Genomic DNA, 23,801 nt, shown 5'->3' with positions numbered 1-23,801 from the left:
GTATTTATCCGCCATTCCAAAGTAAATTGCTTGAGTGCTACCTTTAAAATTCCATCATTCACCTTTGCAATATATAGCTCATGGGACAAATAGCTTAAAAACTATTGTGGTATTGAATATGTACTTATGCACTTTATCTCTTATTAAGTTGCTTGTTGAGCGATAACCATGTTTACGGGGACGCCATCAACTATTCTTTGTTGGATATCATGTGAGTTGCTATGCATGTCCGTCTTGTACGGAAGCAAGAGAGATCTACCACCTTCATGGTTGGAGCATGCATATTGTTAGAGAAGAACTTTGGGCCGCTAACTAAAGCCATGATTCATGGTGGAAGTTTCGGTTTGGACATATATCCTCAATCTCATATGAGAATAAAAATTGTTGCCACATGCTTATGCATTAAAGAGGAGTCCATTATCTAGTTGTCCATGTTGTCCCGGTATGGATGTCTAAGTTGAGAATAATCAAAAGCGAGAAATCCAAAATGCGAGCTTTCTCCTTAGACCTTTGTACGAGGCGACATGGAGGTACCCCATTGTGACACTTGGTCAAAACATGTGCATTGCAAAGATCCGGTAGTCCAAGTTAATTAGGACAAGGTGCGGGCACTATTAGTATACTATGCATGAGACTTGCAACTTGTAAGATATAACTTTCATAACTCATATGCTTTATTACTACCGTTGACAAAATTGTTTCATGTTTTCAAAATAAAAGCTCTAGCACAAATATAGCAATCGATGCTTTCCTCTTTGAAGGACCATTCTCTTTACTTTTATGTTGAGTCAAGTTCACCTATTTCTCTCCACCTCAAGAAGCAAACACTTGTGTGAACCGTGCATTGATTCCTACATACTTGCATATTGTACTTGTTATATTACTCTATGTTGACAATTATCCATGAGATATACATGTTACAAGTTGAAAGCAACCGCTGAAACTTAATCTTCCTTTGTGTTGCTTCAATACCTTTACTTTGATTTATTGCTTTATGAGTTAACTCTTATGCAAGACTTATTAATACTTGTCTTGAAGTACTATTCATGAAAAGTCTTTGCTATATGATTCACTTGTTTACTCATGTCATCACCATTGTTTTGATCGCTGCATCCACTACATATGTTTACAAATAGTATGATCAAGGTTATGATGGCATATCACTTCAGAAATTATCTTTGTTATCGTTTTACACGCTCGGGACGAGCGAGAACTAAGCTTAGGGATGCTTGATACGTCTCCGACGTATCGATAATTTCTTATGTTCTATGCCATATTATTGATGATACCTACATGTTTTATGCACACTTTATGTCATATTCGTGCATTTTACGGAACTAACCTATTAACAAGATGCCGAAGTGCCGGTTCCTGTTTCTACGCTGTTTTTGGTTTCGAAATCCTAGTAACGAAATATTCTCGGAATTGGACGAAACGAAGACCCGGGGCCCTATTTTCCACGGAGCTTCCGAGAAGACCGAAGAACACACGAAGTGGGGCCACGAGGTGGCCAAACTATAGGGCGGCGCGGCCCAAGCCACGGCCGCGCCGACCTATAGCGTGGGCCCCTCGTGACGCCCCTTGACCTGCCCTTCCGCCTACTTAAAGCCTCCGTCGCGAAACCCCCGAGGCGAAAAACCACGATACGGAAAACCTTGCGAGACGCCGTCGCCGCCGATCCCATCTCGGGGGATTACGGAGATCTCCTCCGGCACCTGCCGGAGAGGGGATTCATCTCCCGGAGGACTCTACACCGCCATGGTCGCCTCCGGAGTGATGAGTGAGTAGTTCACCCCTGGACTATGGGTCCATAGCGGTAGCTAGATGGTTGTCTTCTCCTCATTGTGCTTCATTGTTGGATCTTGTGAGCTGCCTAACATGATCAAGATCATCTATCCGTAATTCTATATGTTGTGTTTGTCGGGATCCGATGGATAGAGAATACCATGTCATGTTAATTATCAAGTTATTATACATGTGTTGTTTATGATCTTGCATGCTCTCCGTTTCTAGTAGAGGCTCACGGCCAAGTTTTTACTTTTAACTCCAAGAGGGAGTACTTATGCTCGATAGTGGGTTCATGCACGTTGACACAGGACGGATGTGAGAAAGTTCTAAGGTTGTGTTGTCTTTGTTGCCACTAGGGATAAAACATTGGCGCTATGTCCGAGGATGTAGTTGTTGATTACATTACGCACCATACTTAATGCAATTGTACGTTGTTTGCAACTTAATGCTGGAGGGGTTCGGATGATAACTACGAAGGTGGACTTTTTAGGCATAGATGCGGTTGGATGGCGGTCTATGTACTTTGTCGTAATGCCCAATTAAATCTCACTATACTTATCATGTCATGTATGTGCATTGTTATGCCCTCTCTATTTGTCAATTGCCCGACTGTAATTTGTTCACCCAACATGCTTTTATCTTATGGGAGAGACACCTCTAGTGAGCTGTGGACCCCGGTCCATTCTTTAATCTTGAAATACAAATCTGCTTTGCAATACTTGTTTTACTATTTTCTCTGCAAACAATCATCTTCCACACAATACGGTTAATCCTTTGTTACAGCAAGCCGGTGAGATTGACAACCTCACTTCGTTTCGTTGGGGCAAAGTACTTTGGTTGTGTTGTGCGGGTTCCACGTTGGCGCCGGAATCTACGGTGTTGCGCCGCACTACATCCCGCCGCCATCAACCTTCAACGTGCTTCTTGGCTCCTCCTGGTTCGATAAACCTTGGTTTCTTTCTGAGGGAAAACTTGCTGCTGTGCGCATCATACCTTCCTCTTGGGGTTGCCCAACGAACGTGTGAAATACACGCCATCATCCCCACATACTAAACGGGCCGGCCCTTTAAGACGAAAGTGGGACCCACCTGTGTTTTTGGCCCGGCCCACTAGCGTGTTGGGCCGGCCCACTTGCGTGTTGGGCCGGCCCACTTGCTATAGGGTGGACCCCACATACTAAATGGGCCGGCCCTTTGACAGGAAAGTGGGACCCACCTGTGTTTTGGCCCGGCCCACTAGCGTGTTGGGCCGGCCCACTTGCTATACGGTGGACCCCACATACTAAATGGGCCGGCCCGTTAATAGGAAAGTGGGACCCACCTGTGTTTTGGCCGGCCCACTATCTTGTTGGGCCGGCCCACTTGCTATATGGTGGACCCCACATACTAAATGGGCCGGCCCTTTAAGCGGAAAGTGGGACCCACCTGTGTTTTTGGCCCGGCCCACTATCTTGTTGGGCCGGCCCACTTGCTATATGGTGGACCCCACATACTAAACGGGCTTGCCCTTTAACAGGAAAGTGGGACCCACTAGGTGCTTTTGGCCGGCCCACTGGCTTGTTGGGCCATACCATTTGATAAAATGTGGACCCCACGTACTAAATGGGCCGGCCGATAGCGAGAACGTGGGACCCACATGCTAATTGGGCGGCCCAGTAACTTCTTGGGCCGGCCCAGTTGCTTTAATGTGGACCCCACTTTTTAAATGGGTCGGCCCGATACCAGGAAAGTGGGTCCCACAAGTCTTGTGGGCCGGCCCTTTTGCATGTTGACCGGTCAATCGAGTGCATTCGGCCCGGCCCACATGTTTAGTGGGGCGGCCCATTAAAGTTTTGACCGATCAACCTTAGAGGTTAGGCCGGCCCACGTAACTAATGGACCAGCCCGGCTATATAGTTGACTGGTCAAAATAAGTCGGTCGGCCCGGCCCGCAAACTTAGTGGGCCGGCCCGCTTAAGACGTGGCGAGGCCTCGTATGGGCCTACCATCTACCACGGGGTTTCGGCCGGTTAACGCCGTTAAGTGCCGGTTAACGGCGTACGCCACGTGTCGGTTGCATGACGTCGGCGATCAGCGGGCCCCGGAAACACTTGGGCAACGGTCCGATTTTCCGTGGCGGAAGGGCGCCCAAGCGCGACGGACCGAAAAAAATCGTCGTAGGACTTTGCCTGACGCAGTTTCGACAACAGAACCCATATCGTCGGGTTAGGCCCATAGGCGACGAAAAATACCCCTTAGCGGACGATTTTGAGACGTTGTCTATCAGAACTTTTCTTGTAGTGAACTTATAAGATATCTTATACATAACACATGTGATTTATTACTACCGTTGACAAAATTGTTTCTATATTTTCAAAATGAAAAGCTCTAGCACAAAAATAGTAATCCATGCTTCCCTCTGCGAAGGGCCTATCTTTTACTTTATTGTTGAGTCAGTTTGCCTACTTCTTTCTATCCCAGAAGCAAACACTTGTATCAACTGTGTGCATTGATTCTTACATGTTTACTTATTGCACTTGTTAGATTACTTTGTGTTGACAATTATCCATGAGATATACATGTTGAAGTTGAAAGCAACCGCTGAAACTTATATCTTCCTTTGTGTTGTTTCAAAGCTTTCTACTAAGAATTTATTGCTATATGAGTAACTCTTATGCAAGTCTTATTGATGCTTGTCTTGAAAGTATTATTCATGAAAAGTCTTTGCTATATGATTCATTTGTTTACTCATTATCTTCATCATTGCTTCGAATCACTCGCATTCATCTCATATGCTTTACAATAGTATGATCAAGATTTTGATAGCATGTCACTTCAGAAATTATCTTTGTTATCGTTTACCTACTCGAGGGCGAGTAGGAACTAAGCTTGGGGATGCTTGATACGTCCCAAACGTATCTATAATTTCTTATGTTCCATGCTAATTTATTGATGATACTCACATGTTTTATACACACTTTATGTCATTATTATGCATTTTCCGGCACTAACCTATTGACGAGATGCCGAAGAGCCGATTCTGTTTTCTAGCTGTTTTTGGTTTCAGAAATCCTAGTAAGGAAATATTCTCGAATTGGACGAAATCAACGCCCGGGGCCTATTTTTCCACGAAGCTTCCGGAAGACCGGAGGAGATACAAAGTGGGGCCACGGGCGCCGCCACACTAGGGCGGCACGGCCTGCAGGGGGCCGCGCGGCCCTAGCGTGTGGGGCCCCCATGACGCCTCCCGACCTCGCCCTTCCGCCTACTTAAAGCCTTCGTCGCGAAACCCCCGATCCGAGAGCCACGATACGGAAAACCTTGCCGAGACGCCGCCGCCGCCAATCCCATCTCGGGGGATTCAGGAGATCGCCTCCGGCACCCTGCCGGAGAGGGGAATCATCTCCCGGAGGTCTCTTCATCGCCATGATCGCCTCCGGATCGATGTGTGAGTAGTCCACTCCTGGACTATGGATCCATAGCAGTAGCTAGATGGTTTTCTTCTCCTCATTGTGCTATCATGTTAGATCTTGTGAGCTGCCTATCATGATCAAGATCATCTATTTGTAATGCTACATGTTGTGTTTGTTGGGATCCGATGAATATTGAATACTATGTCAAGTTGATTATCAATCTATCATATATGTTATTTATGTTCTTGCATGCTCTCCGTTGCTAGTAGAGGCTGCGGCCAAGTTGATACTTGTGACTCCAAGAGGGAGTATTTATGCTCGATAGTGGGTTCATGCCTCCATTAAATCTGGGACGATGATGGAAAGTTCTAAGGTTGTGGATGTGGTGTTGCTACTAGGGATAAAACATCGATGCTTTGTCTAAGGATATTTGTGTTGATTACATTACGCACCATACTTAATGCAATTGTCCATTGTTTGCAACTTAATACTGGAAGGGGTTCGGATGATAACTCTGAAGGTGGACTTTTTAGGCATAGATGCATGCTTTGGATAGCGGTCTATGTACTTTGTCGTAATGTCCCGATTAAATCTCATAGTACTCATCATGATATATGTATGTGCATTGTTATGCCTTCTTTATTTGTCAATTGCCCAACTGTAATTTGTTCACCCAACATCTGTTTATCTTATGGGAGAGACACCACTAGTGAACTGTGGACCCCGGTCCAATTCTTTACATCTGAAATACAATCTCATCGCAATTGTTCTTTACTTGTTCTTCGCAAACAATCATCATCATCCACACTATACATCTAATCCTTTGTTTACAGCAAGCCGGTGAGATTGACAACCTCAACTTGTTACGTTGGGACAAAGTACTTTGATTGTGTTGTGCGAGTTCCACATTGGCGCCGGAATCCCTGGTGTTGCGCCGCACTACACTCCGCCACCAACAACCTTCACGTGCTCCTTGACTCCTACTGGTTCGATAACCTTGGTTTCTTACTGAGCGAAACTTACTGCTGTGCGCATCACACCTTCCTCTTGGGGTTCCCAACGGACGTGTCAACTACACGCTAGCACATGGCTGTAACTGCGCCATGAAGTCAGCTCTACCCCATCGGTGTTGTGATGCTTGGGAACACGGCACAAAACACTTTTTCTTTGTTAAAAGTGTTTCGTGCAGTGTGAACGAAGTTTCATAACGCCTATGAGACTAAACTCTAGTGACACTGCACGAAAGCAAAACCTCGAGGCGCGGACATAGCGGTTCCAACATTTTAGGAGTATATGACTTCGAGAACCGTACATTGGTTATTATTTCTAGTTCTTCTAAATTCAGTTCGTTTTTAAACTTGCGTGCTAATTTTGTTATTTTTGCTGACAATGGTGATCGCGAGGAGATTTATTTGTGGGTGTGCTAAGCTGTTAGGCCTAAGGCGAAATCAACTAAACGAGGCCTCAACTTAACACATAAAAAGCTGTTCGATCTCACCCACAATATCCTCTTCTTTTCTCTTTCTTTATTGGAACTTGTTATGTAGACGAAGAAAGTGACACGTGTAATATGAGTAAAATCCTCTTAGCCGAAATCAACGATGAGCAGGATTTTGTATACTATAGATGCCCCAATTGACTCTCATCCCCAATGTAATTTTTTTAAATGTTAGTATAGACTTATTTACCGGATGTATATATACTGTGGTACATGGCATGCATCTACCTAAGGAACTTTGTATAGCCGTTCTAGCCAATCCGATTGATCTGTCAAACTTCATGCACTAGATACCATGTTTAATTTACTCCCTCCGATCCATATTACTTGATGCTAAAATGAATGTATCTAGATACATCTATATTAACATCAAGTAATACCTCCATCTATAAATAAACGTCCGACATTTTTCTAAATTTGAATGTATTTAGACGCTATTTAGTGTTTACATACATCTAAATTTTCTTAGATATTACTACATCAGTTCAAAAAAAAGTACTACATCACAAATGCATCAAAAGAGTACTACTCCCAAAGCGCCACAAGACCACCACGTGGAAAGCGCGTACATTGTTCTAGTAGAGTTTAATGCTGAACTTCCAAAGGGGAATAAGATTACACATATAAATTTTAAACAGGAACATGAGCAGGAGGGCCAGCAGCAGGGGGTCGACCGGGAACAAGCTAGACAAGACGCAATTCTGGAGGAAGAGGCCATATGCTGTGTGCATGGCCTTGGTTGCGGAGAGGTGCTTCCTTGATGTACTTAGGACTATGCCCGTCGCATGCTGAATCATGTTGCGGATGTCCTTCAGGACAATTTTGCCACAGAATGAGCAAAATAGCTCCCCACGCCCGTGAAAACGAATTTGACCATTGTTCAGTCGCTTCAGAACATAGCGGCTCTTCTGGTCCTGCACTCCTTGTCGTTGTCCATGCTCATCAGAATCCTCAGATGTTTAATGACAGATCGAATAAATACTACACTATCATAATCAAACCTTAGAAACCCTACAATCAAATATGTGTAGAACAAGTAAATGGCAGAACAAATCATACTAAATCACGAGAAAACCCTATGAACAACAATGAACATAAGCCACAAAAATTGGAAGTCCAATAAGTATGAACCCATAAATTAATTATATGACTAATTAAGACAACCACATGGCAAATTAGTCGAAAGAAAACTAGAATCCTACGGTACGAACCCTAGAATCAAGTACGTCTACAAGAATAAGGTAGAAGATCAAATAAATCAAGAACTCGTGCAAACCATATGAACAATATTATGAAACTAAGAGGATCGGGACCGTTTCGTTAAAATAACAGTACCTCCTCATTGTCACCCTCGACATCCTCCTGGAACTGAACGTTTGGGCCGAGTTCGTCAAAGGGTTCGATGGCCACGACGATGAGGTCCGTGTCTAGCACCGGATCTAGGAAGACCTCGCCGTGGTCGCCTGCAACGTCGTGCAGATCTCCCACGGGAGCAACGACGTTGCTATCCACCTTCTCCTCGATAGCCAGGACGCCCGTTTCGGCCGAGGCCAAAGAATCAGACAACCAGAGGCGACGAGTGGCCTGGGTTCCCAGTGAAGCCTCACCTGCCGCGACGGCCACTACCGCAGAGGCAACCTCGATGCCAGCGGCCGCCGATTGCTTCGCCTCGTACGCATAAACGCTCTTCATACTGCAGCGGTTGAAAGAGAGGAAGTCGGAGCCTCGGAGGTGCGGTACGTGGATGGGGTTTTTTCACAGTGTGGGAGGAGGGGAGAGGACTCACTCGAGAGAGACGATGATGCCGATGATTATATAGCCTCTGACTCTCTGTATCCAGTAGTGGACGCGTGTAGTTGTGCATGTACTTGACTTTCCACTTTGTGGGAAACGTGTACGAAACCTTTTGTTCTTCGACCATTTCACTTCATGTGGGGCCCACATATACCAATTATTCCAAAAGTCATAAGTAATTGATACATTGCAAACGTATCTATAATTTTTGATGCTCGATGCTTGTTTTACACCAATTCCAATATGTTTTATTTTGACATCGTGGCACTTTTATGCATTTTCTGGAACTAACCTATTGACAAGATGCCACAATGCTAGTTCCCTGTTTTCTGTTGTTTTGTATTTCAGAAAAGTTGTACAGGAAATATTCTCAGATTTGGACGAAATAAAAGCCGAAGTTGCTATTTTACTGAAACGAAGACGGAGTTCAGAGGAGAGGTGGAGGGGGGACAGGAGCCGGCCATACCATGCCTTGGCGCGGCCCAGGCCCTGGCCGCGCGAAGGGGTGGTGTGGAGCCACCTGGCGCCCACCGACCTCGCCCTTCCGCTTATAAATTGCCTCCGACGCGAAAACCCTGAAACATCCAACCTCCATCCACGAAAAGTTCCGTCGCGACCGCCATCGTCCAGATAAGTTTCGGTGGTCAGAAGTTCCTATTCCGACACCCAGCCGGAATGGGGATTGACCACCGGAGCTATCTCCATCGACTCCACCGCCTCCACTTCGACTCCATGATGATTCGTGAGTAGTTTCTGCCTAGACTACGGGTTCTCGGCTGTAGCTAGTTGGTACTCTCTCTCCCATGTACTTCAATACAATGATCTCATGAGCTGCCTTACATGATTGAGTTCCATATGATGTAATTGGTGTTGTGTTTGTTGGCATCCGATAAATTGTGGAATTGTGATCAGATTGTTCTCATATTATCATACTACTGTTATTTAAGATCTTGCATGCTCTCCGGAACTTGTAGTTTTCCTGATCAAGTAGTTGCCTGTATCTCCAAGAGGGAGTATTTATGCTCGATAGTGGGTTCATGCCTCTAGTTTTCTGGAAGAGTGACAATAACTTATAAGATTGTAGATGTGCCATTGCTACTAGGGAGAAAACAACAATATTTTGTCTAAGGATAATTCTATTGTTTACTTTACACACATTGCTAAATGTGATAATCTGTTGCTTGCAACTTAATACTGAAAGGCGTTCGGATGATAACCTGAAGGTGGATTATTAGTTATAGACGCAGTTAGATTACAGTCTATGTATTATGTTGTAATTCCCAATTAAATACTATAGTAACCTTTATCTTATCATAGCATGCATTGTCATGCCCTCACAATTATCAATTGTCCAACTGTAATTTGTTCACCCAACACATGTTATTTGGAGAGTTACAACTAGTGTAGATAGATGGGAACCCCGATCCTTCTGTCATCATCATTGCTCTACAGTCAACTACGCACTGGAATACCTTCTAGTGCCATCTCCTCTGTGTTACTGCTACTGTTACTGTGTTACTATTGCAATTGCTCTCATATTACTGCTGCTTTCACATCACCCCTGTTACTAGTGCTTTTTCAGGTGCAACTGAATTGACAACTCCTCTGTTAAGGCTTACAAGTATTCTTTATCTCCCCTTGTGTCGAATCAATAAATTTGGGTTTTACTTCCCTCGAAGACTATTGCGATCCCCTTTACTTGTGGGTCATCCATCGCGCAGCTATGTCGCGCACATGGAAAACTTGGTAAGTCACGAACCGTCACAAAACAAAACTGGGCTGTGATGAGTGTTTCAAGTTTTTTGGTTATATAAGTTTGTTGTTGCGGTCAACACATGTGCTAGATGATGTTCCATGTTTTTTAGGACATATTGCATTTTATTTATTTGACAATAACGTCATCGAGAGAGCAACGTTGGTTGAATGGAATTCCAGCTATGGTAACTGTAGTGCACATTGTCGCTAGCGAAAACTGTAGATTTTATGTACACGTGAAACCTTTAAACTGGTGACCTATTTATGTTTTTTTTTCAGAAGGACAAATACAATGGTAAAGAACTTAGTCCTCTGGATATGTTCAAAGAGTGCCACTTGAGCCGATATAACGGCTTCTCCACCCCGACAAAGGATGCAATTGTAAGCCATCTTTCAAAGAGTTATCAGTAATGTGTATCTTATATCTTGCTGCATCTCCTAACCATGATTCTTCGTCGTAAAATAAGACTGAGCTGTGTGTAGCTACAACAGACGAACAACGCATGTCTGAGCCCAAGTTGTTTACGAGGTCCTCTCGAGGAAAACTTCCAAGCCTACATTTCTTCATAATGTACATGTCACACATCACTCCTCTCGATCCAGAATGAACAAGATTGTAGCAGAACAGGAGAAGGAGAAGACGGCAAGTGCAGAGGTGTCCAATGTTGCCAAGATCCAGAGGGATCTAATTGACCAGCTGATAACCAAGACAAAGGAAAGATTAGAGAAGCAAGTTGCGATGTCCGCAAAGATTGAAAGGTTTCTCATGCTTATGTAAGTAAAGGTATTAGACTGTGTAACCCTGATAACGTGGTTCACACAGGTGGCGACATGCTCAACGCTGGAAATGTTTTTTTGATGCTGCTGGAGTTTTTCTGTTCATGTTGAACATATATCTTGGTGCTACTATGCACGCTAATATCTCATCTGATGTTATTGCATAACCGTAATTCCCTTAGTGTGTAAATTATATTCCGGTGTGTAATTATGTAGCGTTTTTCAGTTTATGCATGCTCTTGTGGGAATATTATTTGTATGAAATTTCAGAAATTGAATTTTAGTGGGTTGCATACGAGATAATTGGGCCAATTCTCAGTGGCACCACTACAGTTCAGCTGGACCACAAAAGGCCCTTTGTTGAAGACCCACATAATTCTTGACGGGCCGTTAAAAAAAACTCGGGCTAAATATGAAACATCTGGAATCATAGGCTCATCTGCCAATGTGCCAAAATGGCCCATTCAGCAAAGCGTCTCGATGGACCTGGAAAGCTAATCAAACAACGACCCACAGGCCCATAATTCGACGGGCCGAAGAAGGCATCAAACGACGGGCCTACAAATAAATCAATGGGCCTAAAAGGCCCAGTGGGAAACGGAGGCCCATCGTACAATGGGATAAAGCCCCACCAACCAATGGGCCTCAAGGCCCATCAACTGACGGGCTTCAAGGCCCATAACATAACGGGCCTCAAGGCCCATCATGCAATAGAATACAAGGCCCATCAACTAATAGGCCTCAAGGCCCATCATCTAATGGGACCACCAGATGTATGTCGCCACGTGTGGACATGTGCCATGAATCTAATGGCACATTTTTCGCAACGATGTTAGTTTATATCAGAGCAGATGTCGCCACGTGTTTTCACGGGAAGGTGCCACGTGTCCTCTATGGGCCAAGCTACGACATCGCAGAGAATATGCTAGGCGACAAAACACTATGACGCGGCCGTAACGATGCCGCAATCACTGGGATGACACGTCTGACACATCAGTCGGCTACACGCGGACCACCCGACAAGGATTAAGTCCGTCACAACGTAACGAGTCGGCTGGGCTTTGGGCTTGGTCCTAACTGTCATGGATCCACGACGAACATGGCCTCTGAGCTCACGAGAGCCACCGTCATCTGCTGGCTACAATAATTAGTTGTCTATTTTTCCTACTTTTCGTGCCAATTTTTATAACAGAATTATTGATTTGGGTTACAATATTATGAGCTTGCAATCATAATTTATTTCCATATTATTTTGTTTTATATTATTTCATGTAAATTATATTCACAATATTTTGCAACCGAACCCACTAGCTAGCACCTAATGGGGCCCAAAATAACATTGTGTCCCACCTGGACCCACATGTCAATAGCCATGTCAGATTGGTTGGCGCACATGTCAATTGCCAATTGCTTGGCACACATGTCAGGGGACACGTCAGCATCTTTGACCAGTCATAAATCTCACCGACTATCTGACAATAGACGGCATATTGTCCTATCTAACCTGACAAATATGTTTTTCATCCATGAACATCATAGATGACGGATAAATAATCGTCGTCCATTGTAGGTTTGACCATGACAAATAAATGTAATATGTCACCAGAAAATAATCTACGACGGGGCTTCCATGACGATCCTAATGACAAACACAGTTCGTCATCAAAGAGTAATGCATGGTGATGTGGGCATTATCCTTCGGGTACCCGACATTGCTATACCCGGTGCAGAGTATGAAGATGGACCAGCGCAAGGACTCAACAAGATGGACCCACAAGGAATATCAACTTGGACTATAAGAAAGAAGACTCCAATACGAATTCTACTAGGACTCTTGTAAACCCTAGTCTGGTTGATATATAAATCCAGGCAGGGGCACCCCGTAGATCATTGATTCAGAAAACATAGACGCGTTACGCCTAGACATCACAACCGCAGATTAGAACTAGACTAGATACAAACAACTCCGCCTATGGTGGCCCCTGTACACATATATTCATATAGTGGATTGCTAGCATGACGCAGCGATCCTCCACCGCGGGGACGTGAACTTGGGTACGTTGTGCCTTCTCTCGCTTCCGGAATCTCCATCGTCGTCTTCCATCAACCCTAAGCCTCTCATGGTGGCATTGCTGAGGAGCCACCTCGACACATGGCAAATTTTATATATTAGGTGACAAAAGTTGTTTGTCGTCAAAATTATTTTGTGGCGTAGTGTTAGAGGTAGGTCCATACAAGACTGTTTAGCTTGGGCTTTTGAATACCTGTACTTATGCCATGCTTCAAAAAAGCCAATCATTATACTCAAGCTGGATTTTGCAAAAGCTTTTGATATAGTTGAGCATGAGTCTATCTTGCAAGTGATGCAGCATAAGGGATTTAATAGAAAGTGGTTGAATTTGGCTAGATCAATTCTCTCTACTGGCACCTCATCTATTTTGTTGAATGGGATTCCTGGAAAACAGTTTAAGTGCAAGAGGGGAGTTAGTCAGGGTGATCTAATTTCCTCGTCTTTTACTTGTTTGGTTCTGATCTGTTACAGTATGAAGTGAATCCTTTGGTGGAACATGGTTTACTTTCTTTTCCTATTGTTACAAATGAGGAAGACTTTCCTATTGTTTAGTATGCAGATGATACCTTACTAATCTCGCCAGCAGACAAACATCAGTTATTGGTTTTGAAAGATTTTGAGAAAGTTCACTCTATCTACATGTTTGAAAATAAACTATGATAAGTCACAAATGGTACCCATTAATGTTCCAACTGATCTGTTAGCTGAGCTTGCTAATGAGTTTGGATGTCAAGTTGGCTCTATGCCATTCACATACTTGGAGCTGCCTCTTGGAACAACTAAACCTACTATTGCTGAATTGTCTCCTTTGGTGTGCAGGTTGGAGAGGAAGCTCACTGCTAGCTCTTGTTTTCTTTCCCAAGGTGCTAGGTTGCAACTGATCTAGACCCTTCTTTAATAGAGTATATTTGTTGATTAGTGCCTCATTTGTTGATGGGTGTGAATTGAACCCTTCTTTTGTAGAGTATGTTTGCACATCAGTGCCTCCGAGTCGATGAAGTCCTCCCGGTTGAGGGCTTCGAGTACCTGCTATTCTACTATCGCAGCAGTTTCCTTGGATCTACCGACGACAACGGAATCGCCGACAGTGAGAGGAGGGAGAGATGAGGAGCAGAGAGGGCGAGTGAGATGAGGAGCCAAGAGGGTGGTGAGACGATTTATGGCGCGCCTTCTCGATGCGTACCTGCTTCTTTCCTCTTTTCCCCACGCGTAGAGCCTTTTTCGCACGTTACGCTCACCAATGCCTGCCCCGCTGAGAATGTTCGAATCGAGCGTGTCTTGCGAGCCAACTTTCCAACCTCTTTGAGAAGCTTACGATGCATATACGCGGATGACCGTGGAGAATCAAACTGCCCAACTTTGCATGCGGGAAACCTCATCACGAGGAACAAAAGAGGCCCTTTGTTCTTTCAATAATATATTCCTCTTGTCCAAAGAAAGAGAAATACGAAAGTTGTTCCTCAAAAGACAGTACTTCCTCCGTCTCAGTTTACCAGTCTTTCCTGTATCTCTAGGTCGTCAGTTTGATCTATATAATTTAAATTATATAATGCAAAAATTATATCGTTAGAAAATAGAATATCTAAACTTTTTAATGTTATAATTTTTATAACCTATAACTAATGTTAACTTGATCAAATTTGCGACGTAAGGGTACACCTATTTGGCTCCCATATTTACTAGTCGTTTTTTGCGTGTTGCATTTGCGGAGAAAGCGGGTCTATAAAACCTGCCTTGAGCCGATCACGTCTTTCATTTTTCCACGCGGACTTTTCGTGGCGTCTCATGCCGACCCTGCTCATGGCCGGTTGCTACTCTTACTCCTCTCCCTCATCACTCATCGCGCTTATTCCTCGCGCGCCGCTAATACATCTCACTGTTCACTAAGACTCTGTTTTCTTTGTCGCCGCGAGCAGCTCGACGCCTCCAATGGTCCGCGGCGGCGCTCCTCCTGCTCTTCCTCGCAGCCGGAGCGGCGGGCTCCGCGACCAGGCGCAGGGAGGTCGTGACCTCGCCGCACGGTGCCGTGACGGCGGATGACGGACGGTGCTCGAGGATCGGTCGTGATGCGCTCCGCAGCGGCGGGAACGCCGTGGACGCGGCCGTCGCGTCGTCGCTCTGCCTCGGCGTCGTAAGCCCCGCGTCCAGCGGCGTGGGCGGGGGCGCGTTCATGCTCGTCAGGCTCGCCGACGGCACGGCCGTCGTGTACGATTCCCGCGAGACCGCGCCGCTGGCAGCCACAAAGGTGAGCAGTTTGGAGAGTGGTCTCTTACAATATTCGTCTAATTATAGTCTCGGAGGGCTTGTGCCTTCGATTTACTTTAATTCCATTTGATAGTCACATGATTTTAGGGCGACTAAAACGTGCCAGTGACCTACTACAACCATGCAAATTTACAAAGTCTTATACCCTTTTAACCAAGACGATTGACTCGAAACATTTTGCGTCTTGTAATCATAGGGCCTCACCAAATCTGAAAGTTTGAACATTTTCTCATCTTGTGTTGTCAATGCTAGCTAGGCCGCCTCTCAGACGTAGCTCATATTTTTATTAGGAAATATAGACAAATCTATGGAGTGTCAGAATTAACAAGTATACTAACTATGACCAGCTAGCAGATACCAGATAGGTGGTTAACTCACATGGTTGGTGTGCCTTTGTTGATCTGCAATATATTCCTTTCCAACTGGCAAACATCATTGACAGGGCATATGTGGGAGCTGAGAGACAGCGAGCCCGTCCCCTAGCTGCTGGATCCCTTGTACTCCCTCCATCCCATAAACATAGTCTTAATTTTAGCTAAATTCAAATATATCTACATACTACTCCCTCCGTTCCATCAAAAGTGTCTCAATTTTGTTAAAATTTAAATATATCTAGACACTAAAATTGAGATACTTTTGGTGAGACAGAGGGAGTAGATAATGTCTAGATATACATCTATGGGTATCTATACACTAGTGTAGCATTCGGTAGCAATTTAATTCTAATTAATTTAGGGCTATGCATGTGCAAATGTACATGGTGCATACTTGTGTTGGGACAGTGCCTTGGAGTGACGGGGGGAACTACACATGGATGAACACCGACTGATCTCGGTGTGGTCGTAAACCACACGCGTGGAGGTTAAGCTACGTAGTGGAGCCATGCTGAATGCCGGGCGTCCTTGTCTCTGCTCTATCTTCTCGTCTTGACCATGTGCAAAAAGGAAGCGTTCCAAGCTATTGCGCGTCCACTTCATTGGCTATAGCTTCTGGACCAGTTGCAGCACGGGATTGGGAAAGCCAAAACGAATCCGTGCTCGGCCGGCCGGCGTAGAAACTGATGCCACGATGCGAACAACCATGTCCCGATCAGCAACCTCGGCTAGCTGGTGCTCCTCTTCCGTCAGTGCAGCAATGTACCGGGAACACGGCCCTGGTTCTTGCCACTTGCCAGCGGCCAGTTTGCTGTTGGCCTACCTGATCGTCACATTCCACCTACCTGGAACGATTCTACACGACACAGGAACGCAAGCTGGTCTTGTTAAGAAACTAAAAACCGAGAAAACAATTGTTATCTAAATGAAATAAATTAGATTCTCGATTGGCCAGGTCTTGATTGATTCAAGTTATGTCATTTTAAGCAAGAGACTATTTCTTAGTCAATTACAGTTTGAGATTTGCCAAGAAATAACTTTCATTGTATATAGAAAAGAGTAATTCCACTTATTTGACTCCTAAATTATGCACTTGTGACACATATTACACTATTTAGTGAAAACTCTCCCATCTAAAAACTTTGAACCCAGTTCTGCGCTCATATAAGCATTTTTTTTGGTCCTCTTACATAGGACAAATGTGTTAGATTGATGCGGCGCAACGACAATGCGTAAAGCTCAAAGAATCATGTACAACCTTCTATCCTCCATCCCTCCCATTCCTCGTTGTTGTCCTGATATCCTCAAACCTTGATCACCACCTCTCACTATGCCGTTAGTGCACATTAGAGAAGATTGGTCAAAAGTTTCTTAAATAGGATATTGTGGATGAATTTTTACTAGATGGGGGCAATTAATGTCACAAACGCACTAATAGGGGATGCAAACTTGAATTCGCTCGAAAGGAAACTGTACAACTAGAATTAACCCCTTGTTTTTCCTCATGCTCTGATGGCGATGAAAAGGCATGTGACCCGCTTCCAACTTCTCTCCTCCGATGCCTAGCCCGGTGGTTCCCCTTTCACGAAACTCCTCCTTTTTCGGTGGGAGGGAAAGTGAACCTCAAGGCTTCATCTCCAATGAGTATACATGTTGCGGTTTCATGGCAGTGTTGCTCTTATGGCAGCAACAACATCGCTCATGCAAATAAGCTTTCGCCACCTCCAACCTCATATGAACCACATCGAGGATTGTGTTGGTGTAGATTACGTCTCCCCTTTAGGACAATGAGGTTAGGTTTCCTCACTTGCGTTGACGACCATCTTTGGGTCGTTTTTCTTGGCTACATCCCCGTCTCGGTGGCATTACCTCTGCAGTTGGCACTCGTGCGCTGTTCCTCGGCCTGGGCATTCGGTTTTAACCGAAAATTTGGTTCGGTTTTTCGGTTATTTTGCTAATTCAGGTAATAAGAAATGGGAACCGAAATTATATCGGTTCTCTATTAAACCGGTAGTTGGGTTAACCAACAATTCGGTTCGGTGTTCGGTTTTTAACCGATTTGACTGAACGTGATATAAAATAAAACATCAGCTCCTTTTAACACGTTGATGTAAAATCTCCTCTTATGTTTCCCCCTGTAAATATTAATATAATGGAAAATATACAGTAGGTGTTTTTCCCTACGGTACCACGGTACAAAAAAGAATCAAGTCCGTACATGACATGCATCAGCTAGCACTCGGCCACTCAACAAGGGTGTGTTCGGTTTGGGGATGGGGTGGAACGGAATGGAACCGTTCCGCACCCAGAGTCCGTTCCTGCGTTCGGTTGCAAACTGGAATGAAATGAAGTGGTTCCTCCAAATGGAATATTCTCTCTAGATCCGGAATGAAGTGGTTCCTCCGATTAGGCCGGACGAGGTGGAACGGGTGACTGTCACACGCTGATTAATTAAGTTTAGCAATAATTAACAAAGTTTAGCCATAATTAATCAAGTTTAGCAAATAATTAATTGAGTTTAGAATAATTAATCGGGTGATTATCTCACCCATTCCATTCCATTCTCATCCCATTCCAAAACCAAACACAAGAATGGAACCGTTCCGTGACAATTTTTTTGTCCAAACCGAACACAGGGATGGAACGGAGTGGAATGGAATGGTTCCATTCCATTCCACCTCATCCCCAAATCGAACACACCAAGTCATCCTGACCAGATCCCACCACGGTACACGTCGAGGAATCATACGACCATGCAATAGTAAAATACATTGCTAGCTGAAGCAGGATTAAATTAGACTAGTTGCATTCTTTTGTTTCAGTCATGGTTTTGTAATGGCGAGGCTCTTTAATTAAGATCCTTGTTATTTTGCAAAAAAAGGTTTGCCTAGGCGAAAATACTAAGATGATAAGGATAATCATGAACCAGAATTTTAAACGAACCCAAAATTCATATTTCAAGTTTTTGTTTTTTTAAGAAAACACCAACGTACATGTTTCCTTCATTTTTAGCAGTTTAATAAAAATAGATCCAACTTTTATATAGTGCATAATATAATTTGTATGTGGCATACGCAAAAGGATAAAATGGAATTTTCATAGCGAAAATCTGGGTCCATGGTTCATTTGTGTTTTCTCACAAACTACATACATTTTTACGGAATTTTCATGCACATACCCGCATACATAGTCTACATGAATCATTTGTAGCGTATCATATATATTAGTATTAAATGTTTTTCAAATTTTACTGGCCACCCAGGATCATGAGTCTGAAATGTGCCTATGTCTTAGTCTAATGAGATTTAACATATCATCCTAAAATTTACTAATTCCAGGGACAGAGCCAGGAATGAAGTATAAGGTGGGCAATCTTAGTATGAGGGGGACATAACTATCTAAAATCATTGAAATAAGGAGCTGCAATGGCTTGTGTTCAAAGGAAAGTCATGAGCAAAAATAAGAAGTGAACCTAACTCATTTAGTTACGGAAGTGGATGTTCGCAACTCAACCATGCAGCTTCAAGCCCCGTAGCTCCAGGTTCCTCTTATTTTCTTTAAAAAATCACTATAGGGCTTCCCTGCCGCATCTCTTTCAAATAAAAATATGGAAAATAATGTTGTAATAAATCTTTTCAGCTAGTGCAAAAAAGTGGTATTGGTAGACGCTCCGAGAGTTACGGGACGCATTTCTCAGTATAGTTTTCAAATTTAAAATATTTTAGACAAATCAAAAAATACGGATAATAATGTTTAGTACTTCGAGAATGTTTCGACTGACCAGAGATCCAATAATTGTGCTTTCAGGACATGTATGGCGGCAACGAGACACTGAAAGCAAGAGGCGCACTCTCCATCGGTGTCCCGGGGGAGATCTTGGGCCTCTACGAGGCGTGGAGGCAGCACGGCAAGCTCCCATGGAAAAGCCTGGTGACGCCGTCCGCCAAGCTCGCCCGGGCGTTCAGGATATCACCGTACCTGCGGATGCAGATGGAAGCGACCAGGGACGGCATCCTCGGCAACGCCGGGATACGAGCCGTGTACGCCCCGCACGGCGACATCCTCAAGCTAAACGACGTGTGCCGCAACGTTGCGCTCGCGAAGACGCTCGAGGCCGTCGCCGTGGGAGGGCCGGACGCGTTCTACAGAGGTCCGGTGGCGGATCAGCTGGTGAAGGACGTGAGGGAGGCTGGAGGGATCATGACCAAGGAGGATCTGGAGAAGTACCAGGTTAAGGTGCGGCGGCCGCTTACAGAGAGTGTCATGGGGCTTACTGTGCTCAGCATGCCGCCTCCTTCTGCTGGTGGTGCCGGGCTCATGCTGGTGAGCAACTGATTTTTTCGTTTATTGATGGAGACAATTTTTTGCATGTCAATATCTTGATACCGGCTTTTACTTAATTGATTGACAGGTCCTGAACATCCTTGCGCAGTATGGAATTTCTGGTATTTCTGGCTCTCTTGGGATTCATCGCCTTATTGAATCCTTCAAACATTATATGGCAGTAAAGATGAATCTTGGAGATCCCGATTTTGTTGATGTTAGTGAGGTTGTCTCTGATATGCTCTCTCCCAAGTTTGCTGCTGAGCTGAAGAGAACAATTTATGATAACATGACATTTTGCCCCTAAACATTATGGTGGAAGGTAAGGAACTTGCTTTCAAAAATCTTGTTCTTATTTTAAAATGAAACTATCATCAATGAGCCATGGACGTGTAATTGTTTTTGTAGGGAAAACTGCATTACATGAGTTATATTTAAATTTTTGCAAACAAAACATATTTTTCCTTTTCATGCTTGATTGAAATGTTTCTGTCGGTTATTATTTGATCGTGAGTTTGTTACTTTTTTTTAATTGATAGATCCCTTATAAATATCTTTAGTTACAAGAAATAGAGCATGTCTGCTAACCTGGCTTTCATGCTTTGTAACCTGAAGAAAATCTCAAGAACAAAAAAAGCTGTTCTTACTGATTTATGTGTATCTAGGATGAAATTGATATTTTCTAGAATACTGTGATCAAAATCATATGAACATCTTGGATTCATGGGTAATATCATGAATCTGAACTTCACAGTGCACTCCATCATGCAGCATTCCTTCTTTTGCTGATTCGGCGAACACCAATTAGGCCGGCTCCGGCCTGACGAACTTGCGTTTTTCAGGTGGAACATCCTTCAGGATCACGGCACCAGCCATTTATCCATCGTCGACCGCGAGAGAAATGCCGTGTCGATGACGAGCACGGTCAACTCCTACTTCGGGTCCCTGATCCTGTCCCCGAGCACGGGCGTCCTGCTCAACAACGAGATGGACGACTTCTCTATGCCGGCCAACACCACCGCCGACTCTCCGCCGCCGGCTCCCAACAACTTCGTCGCCCCTCTGAAACGGCCTCTCTCTTCCATGTGCCCAACCATCATTCTCAAGGTTAGAAGTAGTACAGATTCATGAAAATGAGTGAAGAATTAGAACTTTCGGTGAAGGTTCTGATTTTTTTCTTACCTGTATTATCTGTCTAGGATGGGAAACTGAAGGCCGCAGTGGGCGCCAGCGGCGGGAGCATGATCCCTGCCGGGACAATCGAGGTGCTCCTCAACCACTTCGCCAAGAACATGGACCCGTTGTCCTCTGTAATGGCGCCGCGGGTTTATCACCAGCTTATCCCGAACGTGGTCCAGTACGAGAACTGGACGACGGTGACCGGCGACCGCTTCTTGCTGGACGCGACGACGAGAGCCGACCTGCTGAAGAAAGGGCACGTCCTGAAGCCGCTCGCCGGAGGAACCATAAGCCAGCTCGTGGTGCACAATGTGGAGAGCGGTGGGGATCTGACCGCCGTGAGCGACCCGAGGAAAGGCGGCGTCCCGGCTGGCTACTGAACTGATTTGTTTCCTAGCTGAGTACTTGATCGATTAAAGGCGTGATTGGTTCCTCACATGGATTTTCCAATGTTTCAGATTTAGCCCGTACGTACGAATGCTGCATGAGTGCAAATCGAGTTTGGGCCTATATTTGCATTTTGTTTAGTTACTAACAAAACATTTTACTGCAGTTTCGTCCATCGTTTGTTTGTTCGTATTAGTGAATGAACTTGGCTATGGAGGAAAATGTTGGATGTTTGGTTGCATACACACCGACTGTTTCTCACCTCTAATACTAGTAAACGTGAACGCCCAATGCGCGTCTCAACACATAAGTTTTTTTTAACCAACATCGGAAGGGGGTTGACCCCTACCTCATACCATTTTATAGAAAAACTTGCCAGTGAGCTAAGGCAGCTCATAGTCTTACAATCATGCAAAGAAAAGCAGGAGCCGACAGGAGGTTCCTGAAGAAAAAAAAAAGAGTCTATGATGAACTTGGCTATGGAGGAAAATGTTGGATGTTTGGTTGCATACACGCCGACTGTTTCTCACCTCTAATACTAGTAAACGTGCACGCCCAATGCGCGTCTCAACACATAAGTTTTTTTTTTAACCAACATCGGAAGGGGGTTGACCCCTACCTCATACCATTTTATAGAAAAACTTGGCAGCTCATAGTCTTACAATCATGCAAAGAAAAGCAGGAGCCGACAGGAGGTTCCTGAAGAAAAAAAAAGAGTCTATGATGAAAATTACATTGTCTAATCCGAAATCCATTTTCGGATCTCGGTTTTTTCTTCATTCCTTGCTCTAAGAGCCCAAAGTTTGCAGAAATCTAGCCCTTGCCTTGCCACCAGGTTGGCTGGTTGATCTATGTCATCAAACACCTTTTTATTTCTTGATAACCAAATGCTCCAAAGCATGGCAGTAATAATCCCCCAAGCATTCCTTTTATGGGTTGGCCATCTTTCTTTACCACGCGTCGGATCATGATATATGCCCAGGGAGGTAAACCTAAACCAAATTCATTCATAGGCACTCTCTTCCTCTTCCAAAATCAAAACCAACTCCATTGGATCTTCAAATCTGTTCGTTTCTTGATTCGATTCCTCACACTCCATCGAACCATGGTACGTTTCTCCTCCGATCCCCAACTTATTTTCAGCAAATCCATGTCCTAGCTCTTGCCATTATCAGTCTAGACATAGGTCTTATTATGAACTTCATCATCCTAATGTGCATGTTAGATTTTGAAATTTGAGGAGATCCTTTTGTGCTATGTGTAGCTTATTTCTAGCGGATCGAATTTTTATTTAGTTAAAGTTTTAATTTTTTATGGAAAGGTACTTAATTATTGATTAATTTTTAGATGAACATGAGGATCCGTGCACGTGTCGTGGATGCACAAGCCACACCACCGGTTGTGAACAACCATGCTGCATTTGGCGTCGAGTTCGATGAGACATGCCAACTCAAACGTTTCAACCGCCTCAAGAACCGTGAGATCAATTCTAGCAAATGGGTGTGGCCCCATATTCTGAACCAACTAGGCTTACGCCATGATTTCAATAACCTTTGCAACAATGTTGGTTTGCTTCACTTTGTTATTCAGGAGGCCACCACTTATCCCCGCTTGACACTCGAGTTCCTTAGCACCTTGAAACACACGGTTGGACGGTATCACGTCACGGGGAAGAGCAACCCGGTGTCGATCGGATATCCTTTCGTTTGATGAACCATGAGTATGACTTGACTCTGGATGAGTGGTACCACTACTTTGGCTTTGACAATAGCACCACCGCCAACCGCATTACTTACTTCACCATGAACCCCGCTCCTCTAAATTATTTTAGTAGGATGAAAGTACCTGATACACTCCCTGAAGGGAACAATATTGAGTGCTGATGTCTACGGGTGCTTCTATTCTTGTAGACAGTGTTGGGCCTCCAAGAGCAGAGGTTTGTAGAACAGCAGCAAGTTTCCCTTAAGTGGATCACCCAAGGTTTATCGAACTCAGGGAGGAAGAGGTCAAAGATATCCCTCTCAAGCAACCCTCGCAATCACGATACAAGAAGTCTCTTGTGTCCCCAACACACCTAATACACTTGTCAGATGTATAGGTGCACTAGTTCGGCGAAGAGATGGTGAAATACAAGTAGTATGGATGTATATGAGTGGTAATAACAATCTGAATAAAATATAGCAGCGAGTAAACATGCAA

At 44.3% G+C, this 23,801-nt stretch overlaps 1 pseudogene; it reads left to right on the top strand.

Moving 5' to 3' along the window:
- Nucleotides 1-14,843: 14,843 nt before the first annotated feature.
- LOC124677988 lies at nucleotides 14,844-21,655 on the top strand (annotated as a pseudogene).
- The last annotated feature ends 2,146 nt before the right edge of the window (nucleotides 21,656-23,801 follow it).

Source organism: Lolium rigidum, chromosome 7 (assembly GCF_022539505.1).
Source record: "Lolium rigidum isolate FL_2022 chromosome 7, APGP_CSIRO_Lrig_0.1, whole genome shotgun sequence".
Classification (NCBI taxonomy): domain Eukaryota; kingdom Viridiplantae; phylum Streptophyta; class Magnoliopsida; order Poales; family Poaceae; genus Lolium; species Lolium rigidum.
Note: the sequence above shows the minus strand (reverse complement) of the source record. Positions and strands in the feature narration are given on the sequence as shown.